The following is a 15,745-nucleotide window of genomic DNA, read 5'->3' as shown; positions in this document are numbered from 1 at the left end:
TATACCCATTTTAGTCTTTGAAGTCACCTTTCTTCAAAGGGGACTCACACCTTCTTGTGAAATCCTGCCTTGCCCAGGCAAGGCCTCAGACACACACCAGGGGGCTGGAGACAGCATTGTCAGAGGCAGGCACAGTCCTTTCAGATGAGAGTGACCACTCCACCCCTCCCTCCTAGCAGAGATGGCTAATCAGGAAATGCAGATCACACCCCAGCTCCCTCTGTGTCACTGTCTGGTGTGAGGTGAAAAACAACCCAACTGTCAAACTGACCCAGACAGGGAATCCACAAACCAGGCAGAGTCACAGAATGGTTTAAGCAAGAAAATGCTCACTTTCTAAAAGTGGCATTTCCAAACGCACAATCTTAAAATCAACTTTACTAAAAGATGTATTTTTAAATTGTGAGTTCAGGGATCCCAAACTCCACATGTCCATCTACTCTCTAGGGGAATCTACACTTTAATCTTATTTAAAGGTAGCCCCCATATTATCCTATGAGAGAGAGACAGACCTTGCAACAGTGAAAACGAAATTGGCAGTATTTCACTGTCAGGACATATAAACCACATTACTATATGTCCTACCTTATCCATACACCGCACCCTGCCCTTGGGGCTACCTAGGGCCTACCTTAGGGGTGCCTTACATGTAAGGAAAGGGAAGGTTTAGGCCTGGCAAGTAGGTACACTTGCCAAGTCGAATTTACAGTGTAAAAATACACATACAGACACTGCAGGGGCAGGTCTGAGACATGATTACAGAGCTACTTATGTGGGTGGCACAACCAGTGCTGCAGGCCCACTAGTAGCATTTGATTTACAGGCCCTGGCACCTCTATTGCACATTACTAGGGACTTACTAGTAATTCAAATATGCCAATCATGGATGAACCACTTACATACAATTTAAACAGGAGAGCATCTGCACTTTAGCACTGGTTAGCAGTGGTAAAGTGCTCAGAGTTGAAAAGCCAACAGCAACATGTCAGAAAAAAATAGGAGGCAGGAGGCGAAAAAGACTGGGGATGACCCTGCATAAGCAAAAGTCCAACACCCTAGTAATAGCAGTGGTGGTGGGAAGTCTACTACTAATAGCCAATCCAAGGGTGTAGCTGGGCTCACTTTAGTGGCAATGTAGTTGGGGTTGGTCTTGTTAGGGAGACCACAGAGGCTGTTTTAGTCTCTGAGGGTGGCATTGATTTTGCCACCTTGGTTAATTGTCCCGTTAATATGGGTAAGTACAAACAACTTCCCCTAATCAATGGTGTTGAGGTTGAGGCCTACAGGGACACAGGAGCCAGTTTAACTATGGTGATAGAAAAACTGGTCCACCCTGATCAACACCTACTTGGTCAGCAGTACCAAGTGACAGATTCTCATAACAACACTCTTAGTCACCCCATAGCTATTGTGAATCCCAACTGGGAGGGGGGTGGTTACTCGTCCAAAGAAAATAAGTTGTGGTAGCCACTGATTTACCTGTAGACTGTCTACTAGGAAACAATTTGGAGACATCAGCTTGGGCAGAAGTGGAGTTGGAGGCTCATGCAGCAATGCTAGGCATTCCTGGGCATATTTCTGCTTTGACAAGGGCTCAGGCCTAGAAGCAAAATGGACAGGGAAACTTGGATCCCGGAACAATGGACCAAGTGCTCCCTAACGCTAGGGGTAGAAAGGTTAAATCCCTACCCACTATCCCTCCCTCTACAAATGATTCCCCTTTTAAGGAAGAGGGATCCTCTCCCTGTGCAGAACCCACACCAGAGGAGCTGGCAGCAGACACCTCTGAGCTTTTGGGTGCAGGGGGGCCTGCCAGGGAAGAGCTGAGTGTGGCACAGCAAACCTGTCCCAAATTAGACAGCAAGCTGGGTGGGTTTTCCTAAAGAGGTGGTGTCATACAGAGGTAGCAACTTCATGTCTGCATACCTAAAAGCAATGTGGAAGGAGTGTGGTGTTACCTATAAGTTCACCACCCCTTACCATCCACAAACAAATGGTCTGGTTGGGAGGTTTAATAAAACTCTCAAAGGTATGATAATGGGACTCCCTGAAAAACTCAGAAGGTGCTGGGATGTCCTCTTACCTTGTCTCTTTTTTGCTTACAGGGAGGTACCCCAGAAAGGAGTGGGCTTCAGCCCCTTTGAACTCCTCTTTGGGCACCCTGTAAGAGGTCCACTTGCTCTTGTGAAAGAGGGTTGGGAACAACCATTGGAAGCTCGTAAACCGGACATAGTAGACTATGTACTGCCTAAGATCCAGAACGGCTGAGTATATGAAAAAGGCCAGTAAAAACCTTCAGGCCAGCCAGGAGCTGCAAAAGCAATGGCATGACCAGAAGGCTGTCCTGACTCAGTACCAACAAGGACAGAAGCTGTGGGTATTGGAGCCAGTGGCCCCAAGAGCACTCCAAGACAAATGGAGTGTACCCCATCTCATTGTTGAAAATAAGGGTGAGGTTACCTAATTGGTAGACCTGGGCACTGCCAGGAGTCCCCTTAGGGTGATTCATGTCAGCCGCCTAAAACCCTACTATGACAGGGCTGATCTCACCCTGCTTGTGGCAACAGATGAGGGACAGGAAGAAGAGAGTGACCCTCTCCCTGCGCTCTTCTCCACCACTGAAGCAGATGCCTTAGTGGAGGGAGTAGTCTTAGCAGATTGTCTAACTGCAGAACAGAAACACAACTGCATCAATCTCTTAAGCCAGTTTTCAGACCTCTTTTCACTTGTGCCAGGTACAACATCCTGGTGTGAACATACATTTGACACTGGAGACAGTCTTCCTGTCAAAAGTAAAAATGTACAGGCAGCCTGACCATGTCAGGGACTGCATTAAACAAGAGGTACAGAAAATGCTGGACTTAGGGGTGATTGAACCTTCTGAAAGCCCCTGGGCTAGCCCAGTTGTGCATGTACCAAAACCTCAAACCAAAGATGGAAAGAGGGAGATGATGTTTTGTGTAGATCACAGAGGGCTCAATCAGGTAACCAAAACTGATGCTCACCCTATACCCAGGGCAGATGAGCTCATTGATACAGTGGCTTCTGTCAAGCATCTTAGCACTTTTTATCTAACTGCAGGGTATTGGCAGATTAGATTGGCAGAAGATGCTAAACCCAAGACTGCATTTTCTACCATTGGAGGGCACTATCAATTCACAGTAATGCCCTTTGGTGTGAAAAATACACCTGCCACTTTTCAGAGGTTGGTGAATACAGTCCTGCAAGGGTTGGAGGCTTTCAGTGCAGCATATCTAGACGATATTGATGTCTTTAGCTCAACCTGCGATGATCACCTGGTCCACCTATAGAAAGTTTTGGAGGCCCTGCAAAAGGCAGGTCTCACTATCAAGGCCTCAAAGTGCCAGATAGGGCAGGGGAAAGTGGTTTATCTAGGCCACCTGGTTGGTGGAGAAGAGATTGCACCACTACAGGGGAAAATCCAAACTATCATAGATTGGGTTCCCCCTACAGCTCAGACCTAGGTGAGAGCCTTTTTAGGCCTCACAGGGTACTATAGGAGATTCATGAAGAATTATGGCTCCATAGCAGCCCCTCTTAATGATCTCACTAGCAAGAAAATGCCTAAGAAGGTATTATGGACAGCCAGCTGTCAGAAATCTTTCGAGGAGCTGTCAGAAAGTGTTAGAAATGGGGTCTTTGGTTGGCAGTCAGGTTACCCCCTGTCCAAGCAAGGACCCTCACTCTAGTCAGGGTAAGTCACACACAATCCAAATTATCCTGTTCCCACCCTCTGGTAGCTTGGCACTGAGCAGTCAGGCTTAACTTAGAAGGCAATGTGTATTTGTGCAATAAATCATACAATAACACAATATAGCAACACAAAAATACACCACACAGTGTTTAGAAAAATATATAATATTTAGCTGGATATTTGCAGGTCAAAACGATAAAAGATGCAATAAGAATATGTAAAGATATCACTGAAAAGTTATATCAAGGCGGTCATTACAACATTGCCGGTAAAAGCCGCTTACCGCCGTGCAGAAGACCGCCAACACACCGCCGTGGCCACGGAATTCCGCCTCCGCTATTATGACCCACATGTCGGAATCCGCCAAAATTCAGACACTCACACAAGTCCGCCACACCAAACGTCAGTGATAAACTGGCGAAAACAAAACCTCCACTGTCACGCCAACAGAAATACGCTCACAATATCACGACACACGAATCCACGTGGCGGTCTTTCGACCACGGTATTCTATTGGCGGTACACACCGCCACGCTCAAAATACACACACTCTTACAAAACACAGCCACATTGGACAATTCGAAATACACACACCTTATACACATACACACACCACTCCCACACATCCATTACAATATAAAACACACACCCACATCACCCACAAACTCCCACGACAAAAAATTCTGAAAGAAGGCCAGAGAGAGAGCACCAGCAAGAACAACAGCATGCACAGGCACACAACACCATCACCCACAGAACTTTCACGCACCTCACACAACACACAACTACATATCAGCACACTTATCACCACCCCACACATCACCTACACCACTCCATGGCACGGCAAAGACACCCCAGGTTCTCGGAGGAGGAGCTCAGGGACATGGTGGAGGAAATCGCCCAGGTAGAGCCACAGCTATTCGGATCACAAGTGCAGCACACCTCTATTGCAAGGAAGATGGAGCTATGGCGATGAATAGTGGACAGGGTCAACGCAGTGGGACAGCACCCAAGAAATCGGGAGGACATCAGGAAGAGGTGGAATGACCTACGGGGGAAGGTGCATTCCGTGGTCTCAAGACACCATCTGACGGTTCAGAGGACTGGCGGCGGGCCCCCACCTCCTCCCCCACAACTAACAACATGGGAGGAGCAGGTCTTGGCGATTCTGCATCCTGAGGGCCCTCACAGGAGTAGATGGAGGAATGGACTCTGCTAAGACAAATCTTAATTATTACATCCCCCACCCTACCTGCATGCCATCACATACCCCCACCCTCACCCTCACCCCCAGCACCCCAACTCCTCACATATGTCCCAACATCACAAACCACCCATCCCAACACCAAGCCCTGCATGCAACAACAAAGCATGGACACCCATCACTAAAGCATGCCCACTGCACATACCCATACAACCCCCTAAACCATACTCACACAAGGTCCCACACAGGAATGCAAGCACTGGGGTACACGGTCACCCACCCATTGCACACCATGACACACACAGATGTAATAACCATCCTTTTATACCCCTGTAGGACCCCTACCCTACGTCACCGGACAGGAGGGTCCACACATGTCCACACCACCAACAGAAGAGGCCCACAGTGATGACAGCACCTCTGTCCAACTGGATCTAGATGACCAGCCCGGCCTATCGGGGACCTCAGGACAGTCGGTTCCCCTCACCCAGTCACAGGCCACCACAGACCTTCACCCCTCTGGAAACACCAGCACAGCACCCACCCAGCGGGCCCATACCTCCGTCCCCAGGACACGTCAATCAGCAGTGTGTCCACCACTACAGGGAACCCAGGATAACCCACCACCCCAACAACAACAGGGACCTGGGGACAGTGGTAGTGTGCACACGGTCCAGGGGATGGAGGCCCAGGAGATGGAGGCCCAGGAGATGGAGGCCCAGGAACACAGGGGAACAGGGAGGGCTGCTGTGCGACAGGGGGCGGACAGGCCAAGGGAACCCACTCTCCACGAGGCCCTCTCCTCCATCATAAGAGCATACCTCCACTCCCAGGAGACGATGGCAACGGTACTGGCCAAGTTTCAGGAGACCCAGCGGCTGCAGGAGGAACAGCATATGGGTTTCAGGGAGGAACTCAGAACCATCAGCTCCACCCTGGGCACCATCGTAGGGGTGCTAAAGGAAGTACTCAACACCAGGAGGGACACTGTGGCACTACAAGAGGCCCCTGACACTAGCATGGACGATGAACTACCCACCACCTCCGCTAGTGGACAGGACGCCCTGCCACAGGACCACCACACCAGCACCCCACCCCCTGCAGAGGGAGTACCACCCCGCAAATGGTCCCTGAGATCCAGGACAAAGACAGAGCATGATGCCAATACCCCCGCCAAGAAATGAGACCACCCTGATTGTCATCCTACTGTCCCACTTTGTCACCCTGTCCATACTTTAACTGCCCGAGCTCCACTTCACATGCCCATATGGGCAATGCACCTGTGAGACTAATAGACTGGACTCTGCCATGGACATTCCTCTGCCATCACCCCTCACCATTTCACTAACCCCTCCAATATTGAGCACTTAAATAAACACACTTAAAACACAAAGCAATCTGGAGTCTGTCTGTGATTTCGAAATAGTGTATTTGCAATTACAGTGACAAAATGCTCTTTCAATTGTAATGTCAATATACCTATGTCACACAGCTCTAGTCCATGAGGAATCTAAGCAGATGTCACACAGTGGGACTCACATCTGTGAAATCGTAAGGGAAAGTGACAACAGTAGTGTTAAAGTACATGCAGTAGGCAGGTCTGTGCTCTTACCTGTCTCTCACTGGAAATATTGCTGGATCACTGAGTCCCTGTTGTTCATGTCTTCTTCCTCTTCTTCCTCGTCTTCACTGTCCACAAACTCCACAGCTGCAACAACATCGCCATCTGGACCATCCTCCTGCAGAAAAGGCACATGTCGTCGCAAAGCCAAGTTATGAAGCATACAGCAGGCTACGATGATCTGGCACACCTTCTTTGGTGAGTAGAATAGGGATCCACCTGTCATATGGAGGCACCTGAGCCTGGCCTTCAGGAGGCAGAAGGTTCGCTCGATCACCCTCGTAGTTCGCCCATGGGCCTCATTGTAGCGTACCTCTGCCCTTGTCCTGGGATTCCTCACTGGGGTCAGTAGCCATGACAGGTTGGGGTAACCAGAATCACCTGCAAATGGTGAGGGACACCTGTTAGACACGCACTAACCTGGAGGGATATCCCCAGACCCAGACAACCATTCCCACTGACTTGCCTTCAGGTGCTCACCTATCAGCCACACACGGTACCTCTGGAGTTGACCAATCACATAAAGGATGCTGCTATTCCGCAGGATGTAGGCGTCATGCACTGAGCCAGGGAACTTGGCATTCACATGGGAGATGTACTGGTCTGCCAAACATACCATCTGTACATTCATAGAATGATAACTCTTCCGGTTTCTGTACACCTGTTCACTGCTGTGGGGGGACCAAAGCCACATGGGTCCCATCAATGGCACCTATGATGTTGGGGATGTGTCCCAGGGCATAGAAATCCCCTTTCACTGTAGGCAAATCCTCCACCTGAGGGAAAACGATGTAGCTCCGCATGTGTTTCAGAAGGGCAGACAACACTCTGGACAATACGTTGGAAAACATAGGTTGGGACATCCCTGATGCCATGGCCACAGTTGTTTGAAAAGAGTCACTTGCAAGGAAATGGAGCACTGACAGCACCTGCACTTGAGGGGGGATTCCTGTGGGATGGCGGATTGCTGACATCACGTCTGGCTCCAACTGGGTACACAGTTCCTGGATTGTGGCACGGTCAAGCCTGTATGTGATAATCAAATGTGCCTCCTCCATTGTCGACAGGTCCACCAACGGTCAGTACACCGGAGGATGCCGCCATCTCCTCACATGTCCCAGCAGACAGTGCCTATGAAGGACAACAGCGAGCACAGAGTCAAACATCTCCGAGGTACGTACCCACAGTTTACTCAGAACACCAATCATACACAAAAGGTGGCCTGTATGTGTGTTGAGTCTAGGCCTAGGTATGTGTGACGCAGTTGGAAATGAAGCCATGTGGGCCCCTGATATGGCGGCTGTCTGACCTGTAAAGTGGGACAATGGGATGTGAGGTAACTGCACTGGCGCTGTACACCGTTGCGGTAGGCAGTCGAAGACCGCGGTGCAATGCTGCATTGGTTAACATTGGACCCTATGGGTCCCAGGAGCCAATACGATGTACGCCGGCGGTGACGGTACGCACCCCCGTGGACGTGACCGACACTTTTTATCTGTTCAATCACTCGATACCTGATCTTCGACAGGAGAGGACCTACACTGCAAGTGCTGCTGTGACCTCGGTCTGAAAGAGACAATGGCTCGAGTGTCTGGGGAAAGGGCCCCTGCCTTCACATCGGAGGAGTTGGAGAAGCTCGTGGATGGGGTCCTCCCCCAGTACACGCTACTCTACGATCCTCCAGACAAACAGGTAAGTACACTGGGAGCATGTTGTATGGGCTATGACTGTGTGGAGAGGGCTGGATGTAAGAAGGAAGGGGGGAGAGTGCTGCGTGCATGAAAGACGGTGAATGCATGTGCCACATGGCAAGGGTAGGTATGGGGGCCAATCACTTTGACGGTGCAGTTGGTAATAACTTCTTTTTTTCCTGTGTACATTTCATGTAGGTCAGCGCCCACCAGAAAAAAGATATTTGGCGTGCCATCACCAAGGACATCCGGACCCTGGGGGTCTACCACAGACGGAGCACCAACTGCCGGAAAAGATGGGAGGGCATTCGCCGCTGGAGCAAGAAGACGGCGGAGGCTCAGCTGGGGAAGGCCTCCCAACGTGGGAGGGGTGCCCTTCGCACCATGACCCCCCTGATGTTCAGGATCCTGGCGGTGGCCTACCCGGAAGTTGTATGGGCTTTTGAGGGCATCACAGCAGCCACAAGGGGGTGAGTACACTCTCATTCTGCTGACTTTGCGCGCAGTGGAGGGGTCTGGGTGGGGGAGGTGGGCTGTGGGTTTCCCTAGGCCAGGGCGAGTAAGGCAAGGCCCCTCCGTAAGGCAGGCCATGTGGCACCCCAGCCCACCTCTGTAGAGTGCCAAGTACACCTAGTCATGCCCCTGTGTCATCTATGTGTGCAGATGTCGTCCATAGCTTTGTAGGCCATTTCCCAGGAATTGAACAGTGGAGCCCAAGAGCGCGGCGTAGTGCAGGGGGCTTCTGTGTCTGTTGTGTCCACCAACGGTAGCAGTAATGCATGCACTCAACATATCTTTCTTCTGTCTCCCCCCCTTTTTTTGGTCTCCCTGTTCTTGTGTACATTAGCATCATCAGGCAGAGGAGCAGTGGCACCGGAGCACGAGGGAGCTGCATCCCACATGGCCCTGGAGGGCGACACTACGGAGTCTGAATTCACCAGTGGGACGGAGGGTGAGGGGAGCTCCACGGCGGGAACAGGAGCTGACACCAGCGTCACGGACTCGTCCTCTGATAGGAGCTCCCTTGTGGTGGCGGCAACATCTGTGCCCCCCGCATCTACAGGTACAGCTGCCACCCCCTCTACCAGCACCGCCCTCCCAGCAGCCCCTCAGCCTTTTCCCCGTGCCCGCTCACCCAGGAGGGTGGGCATCACCTTCGCCCCAGCCACCTCAGGCCCTGCCCCAGTCACCCCTGCTGCCCTCAGTGAGGAGGCCATTGACCTCCTCAGGCCCCTCACTGTTGGGCAGTCTACCATTTTGAATGCCATCCAGGGTGAAGAGAGGCAGTTGCAACAAACCAGGGCATTCATTCTGGTCAGGCGGCCCTTCAGCGATCTTTCCAGACTCTGGCCTCAGCACTAATGGCAGCCATTGTCCCCGTCTCTAGCCTCCCCCCTCCAACTTCCTCCACCCCAACCCAATCCCCTGTACCTCAGCCTCTCCCAAGCACACCTATAGACCAACATGCACACACCTCAACACCCACGGGAAGCTCAGGCAAACATAAGCACCACACATCCCACAGGCACTCACGCAAGCATCACACACATGCAGACACACCAACATCCACTGCCTCCACTGTGTCCCCCTCCTCCTCGTCTCCCTCCTCCCTCCCAGTCTCGCCTACACTCACACCTGCATGCATTACCTCTACAGCCACTACGTCCCTCTCCAGCACACTCACCACCACACCCCGCTCACGTGCAGTCACCACCCCCACTACCATTCACACGTCCCCTGTGTCCTCTCCCAGTGTGTCTGTGACACCCCCTCCCAAGATACACAAACGCAGGCACACACCCACCCAACAGTCATCCACCTCACAACAGCCTCCAGCACATCCACCTTCACCCAAAGTCACCAAACTTACACCTCCTACAACCACCACCTCTTCCTCCACTCCCAAATCCCCTCCAGCTACCCGTCCCAGTGTGTCCAAAAAACTTTTCCTGTCCAACCTTGACCTCTTTCCCACACCTCCCCCACCCCGTCCGTCTCATAGGTCCCGAACTAGCACCTCAGCCACAAAATCTCCGGGACCAGTGGTGCCTGTAGTCACCAGAATCTGGAGTGCACCGGCCACCAGGGCAGCCAGTGTGGCATGGAGCCACAGCACAGACAGTCCCCCACCTGTGAAGCATCAGAAGTTGGCCAGTGCCCGGCGGGAGAGGGGGAAGACTCCAGCCACCAAAGCTGCTCCCAGGGGTCCCGTTGGGAGTGTGGAGTCAGCTGTGACACCTTCCATGGTGGGGAAGGGCCACAAAAAACCCGCAAGTCTGGGAAGAGCAGCGCAGCGGAGAAGACCACCATCATCCCCGATGCCCAGGAGGCCACCGTCAGCATCAGCCCAGCTGCCCAGGAGGCCACCACCAGCATCAGCCCAGCTGCCCAGGAGGCCACCGCCAGCATCAGCCCACCTGCCAGGAGGCCACCGCCAGCATCAGCCCAGCTGCCCAGGAGGCCACCGCCAGCACCAGCCCACCTGCCCAGGAGGCCACCGCCAGCATCAGCTCAGCTGCCCAGGAGGCCACCGCCAGCACCAGCCCACCTGGCCAGGAGGCCACCGCCAGCACCATCCTACCTGGCCAGAAGGCCACCGCCAGCACCAGCCCACCTGGGCCATGAAGGACCGACAGCAAAAGCCCCGCTGGGCCATGAAGGACTGCCAGCAAAAGCCCTGCTGGGCCATGAATGACCACCAGCAGCTGAGACCCTGAAATGGAGACCGCCGTCTCAGGCACCGCTGAACAGGGCACCGCCATCTCAAGCACCACTGAACAGGGCACCGCCATCTCAAGCACCACTGAACAGGGCACCGCCGTCTCAAGCATCGCTGCACAGGGCACCGCTGTCTCAAGCACCGCTAAACAGGGCACCGCCGTCTCAAGCAGCGCTGAACAGGGCACCGCCGTCTCAAGTACCGCTGCACAGGGCACCGCCGTCTCAAGCACCGCTGAACAGGGCACCGCCGTCTCAAGCACCGCTGAAGAGGGCAACTTCATCTCAAGCACCGCTGAACAGGGCACCGCTGTCTCAAGCACCGCTGCACAGGGCACCGCCATCTCAATCACTGCTGAACAGGGCACCGCCATCTCAAGCACCGCTGAAAAAGGCATCACCGTCTCAAGCACCGCTGCACAGGGCACCGCCATCTCAAGCTCCGCTGCACAGACACCGCCATCTCAAGCACCGCTGAACAAGGCACTGCCGTCTCAAGCACCACTGAACAGGGCACTGCCATCTCAAGCACCGCTATCCCATGAGCAGCAGGGGCACTGACGCAACTGAGTCCGTCACGGGGTGAATAATGCACTCTGGGCACAATGCCCCCTCCAGAACCAGTGGAGACTATCATCCACTATCTCTGTCCTTAGCAGGATGAAGCACTCTGGGCACCATGCCCCCTCCAGAACAAGTGGAAACTGTCATCCACTACCTCTGTCCTTAGCAGGATGAAGCACTCTGAGCACCATGCCCCCTCCAGAACCAGTGGAGACTGTCATCCACTACCTCTGTCCTTAGCAGGATGAAGCACTCTGGGCACCATGCCCCCTCCAGAACCAGTGGAGAGATCCATCCACTACCTCTGTCCTTAGCAGGATGAAGCACTCTGGGCACATGCCCCCTCCAGAACCAGTGGAGAGATCCATCCACTACCTCTGTCCTTAGCAGGATGGAGCACTCTGGGCACCATGCCCCCTCCAGAACCAGTGGAGACTGTCATCCACTTGTGAGACTGTGGCTTTGCACTCCCCAGGATTGAACAGTGGGCAACCCACCCACCCACTGTAGAGACTTGTGAGACTGTGGCTTTGCACTCCCCAGGATTGAACAGTGGGCAACCCACCCACTGTAGAGACTTGTGAGACTGTGGCTTTGCACTCCCCAGGATTGAACAGTGGGCAACCCACCCACTGTAGAGACTTGAGAGACTGTGGCTTTGCACTCCCCAGGATTGAACAGTGGGCATGTGGCCCCCTCGTGGATTTGGCATTGTGCACTTAAGCGGCTGAGGTGCCCCCCTTTCCCTCCCCCTGAGGTGCCTGTTTAGTTGCTCTCTGATGCCCCTGCAGTGTTCTCTCTGTCATGGTCGGGGATCTTGTGTAGGCCTCACCCATACTGTGTGGTCCCAGTGTTCCACGGACTTTCTTAGTGCACTACCTGGACTACTATGCTTGGTATATATTTTGTCCATGGTGTATATATATATTTCTGCCTACTTGCTTTTAATATATTACAATGGTTACACTCATTTTCTATTGTCTTTGCATTCTTCCTGGGGGTTTGGGGGGTGTAACTGTAATGTATTGATATGCATTAGTGTGTGTGTTGTAGTAGGTGAGGGTGGGGGTGTTGCATGTGTGTGTCCCTGTTTTTTGCCTCCCCCCTCCCCTGTGTCGTAGGTGCAGTACTCACCGTGGTCTTCGCCGCCGGCGTTCGTGCTCCTGGTAGAGGAGCAGGAAGACTATTGCAGGTAGAATTTGGAGTTCCGGGTCCATGACGTCCTCGTTCCTCGTGGGGTGTGTAGAGGTGAGCGTTTTCCCTTCGGGATTCCTGTTTCTGCCGTGTTTTTATCCACGGTGAATCCGCCCCGGAAAAGGTGGCGGATTGGCCTGTCATAATAGTGTGGGCGGTACATTGTCTCCCGCCTGTCTGTTGGCCGTGACCGCCACGCTGTTTGTTTGTACCGCCGTGGCGGTAGGAGTGTTAAAGTGGTTGTCTATGTTGGCGGTTTCCGCCATGGTCGTAATTGCAATTTTTTTACCGCCGGCCTGTTGGCGGTCTTACCGACCTCCAGGGTTGTAATGACCACCAAAGTGTCTTAAGTCTTTTAAAAGCAAACAAAGGGGGTCATTCTGACCCCGGCGGGCGGCGGGCACCGCCCGCCGGGCGGAAACCGCCCAAACACCGCCCGCGGTCAGATGACCGCGGGGGACATTCCGATTTTCCCGCTGGGCCGGCGGGCGATCTGCAAAAGATCGCCCGCCGGCCCAGCGGGAAAGCCCCAGCAAATGGAGCCGGCGGATTTGCTGCGGTGCGACGGGTGCAGTGGCACCCGTCGCGATTTTCAGTGTCTACCAAGCAGACACTGAAAATCTTTATGGGGCCCTGTTAGGGGGCCCCTGCACTGCCCATGCCAGTGGCATGGGCAGTGCAGGGGCCCCCAGGGGCCCCACGACACCCGTTCCCGCCAGCCTCTTCCCGGCGGTGTAAACCACCAGGAACAGGCTGGCGGGAAGGGGGTCGGAATCCCCATGGCGGCGCTGCTTGCAGCGCCGCCATGGAGGATTCCTTTGGCCAGGGGAAAACCGGTGGGAAACCGCCGGTTCCGCTTTTTTGACCGCGGCTTTACCGCTGCGGTCAGAATTGGCCAGGAAGCACCGCCAGCCTGTTGGCGGTGCTTCCACGGTCCCCGGCCCTGGCGGTCATGGACCGCCAGGGTCGGAATGACCCCCAAAGTCTCTTTCAAGCACAAAGTACCTGGTTTGAGTGAAAAATCTCGGCAAAGGGCCGCAGAGGAGGAGAAGCGTGGAAACAAAGGGGTGTGCGTTGATTTCTCGGGGCGCACACGGTCGATGCATCGTTTAGTTTCCACGCAGGGACGGCTGGGTGTCGGTTTCCAGTGCTTGGTCGTGGATCCTCTTCGGGTTGCAGGTTTTTCAGACGCCCTGGGGTCTGTGCGTGGAATCCTGGGCTTGTTGACAAGCTCTGCGTCGTTCCGGTGGGCGGTGCGGGGAAATTTCTCCCTCACGGCAGGCGCTGCGTCGATTTCCCCTCTGGAAGTTGGGCATCGTCGTCCCAGGTCGGCTGTGCGTCGATGTGGTGGGCCGTGGGTTGAAGTTCTGGTCACACCGCAGGCGCCGCATCGATCTTTCCCTTGCGAAGTCGAGCGTCGTCGTTCCGGTTTGGCATGCAGTGAATTTTCCACCGCAGAACAGGCTGTGCGTCGTTTGTAGCAAGCTGTGCGTCACATTTTCACCGCACAAGGAGTCCTGTTGCAAGAGAGAAGTCGTTTTGGTCCTGAGACTTCAGGGAACAGGAGGCAAGCTCTATCCAAGCCCTTGGAGAGCACTTCTTCACCACAGCCAGGGAGCAGCAAGGCAGCAGGGCAACAGCAAGGCAGCAGTCCTCTTCAGAAAGCAGTCAGGTGAGTCCTTTAGGCAGCCAGGCAGTTCTTCTTGTCAGGGTGCAGGTTCTGGTTCAGGTTTCTTCTCCAGGAAGTGTCTGAGGTGGTAGGGCAGAGGCCCTATTTTTATACCCAAATGTGCCTTTGTAGTGGGGGAGACTTCAAAGAGTGGCTTAGAAGTGCAGCAGGTCCCCTTTCAGTTCAATCCTGTCTGCCAGGGTCCCAGTAGGGGGTGCGGCAGTCCTTTGTGTGAGAGCAGGCCCTCCACCCTCCCAGCCCAGGAAGACCCATTCAAAATGCAGACGTATGCAAGTGAGGCTGAGTATCCGGTGTTTGGGGTGTGTCTGAGTGAATGCACAAGGAGCTGTCAAATGATTCCAGCCAGACGAGGCACATACGGATTTGAGAGCAAAGAAATGCTCGCTTTCTAAAAGTGGCATTTCTTAAATTGTAATATTAAATCCAACTTCACCAGTCAGCAGGATTTTATACCACCATTCTGGACATACTAAATATGACCTTCCTACTCCTTTCAGATCAACAGCTACCACTCTAACAATGTAGGAGGGCAGCCCCAATGTTAGCCTATGAAGGGAGCAGGCCTCACAGCAGTTTAAAAATGAATTTAGGAGTTTTACACTACCAGGGCATGTAAACTATACAGGTACATGTCCTGCCTTTTACCTACACAGCACCCTGCCCTATGGGTTACCTAGGGCATCTCTTAGTGGTGTCTTATATATAGAAAAAGGGGAGGTTTAGGCTTGGCAAGTACTTTTAAATGCCAAGTCGAAGTGGCAGTGAAACTGCACACACAGGCCTTGCAATGGCAGGCCTGAGAAAAAGGTAAAGGGGCTACTTAAGTGGGTGGCACAACCAGTGCTGCAGGCCCACTAGTAGCATTTAATCTACAGGCCCTGGGCACATATAGTGCACTCTACTAGGGACTTATAAGTAAATCAGATAGTCCAATTTGGTGTGATCTAAGGTTACCATGTTTAAAGGGGGAGAGCATATGTACTTTAGCACTGGTTAGCAGTGGTAAAGTGTGCAGAGTCTAAAAACCAGCAAAAACAGTCTCCAAAAAGTGGAGGGAGGCAGGCAAAAAGTTAGGGGTGACCACACTAAGGCTGTCAGGTCTAACAGAAAGCTTTTGAGTAGCTCAAACAGGCCATGTGCTCTGCACCTGTCCTAAAAAGACCATGTTACTCCAAGAAATTCATTGTTCAAACTGATGCATCTGAATTAGGGGTAGGGGCATTACTATCACAACTGAATTCTGAGGGCCAGGATCAACCTGTTGCTTTTATCAACAGAAGGTTGACCCATAGAGAAAAGCGTTGGTCTGCCATAGAGAGGCAGGCCTTTGCTGTGGTCTGGGCACTGA

This window comes from Pleurodeles waltl, chromosome 2_2 (assembly GCF_031143425.1).
Source record: "Pleurodeles waltl isolate 20211129_DDA chromosome 2_2, aPleWal1.hap1.20221129, whole genome shotgun sequence".
Taxonomy (NCBI): Eukaryota; Metazoa; Chordata; class Amphibia; order Caudata; family Salamandridae; genus Pleurodeles; species Pleurodeles waltl.
Note: the sequence above shows the minus strand (reverse complement) of the source record.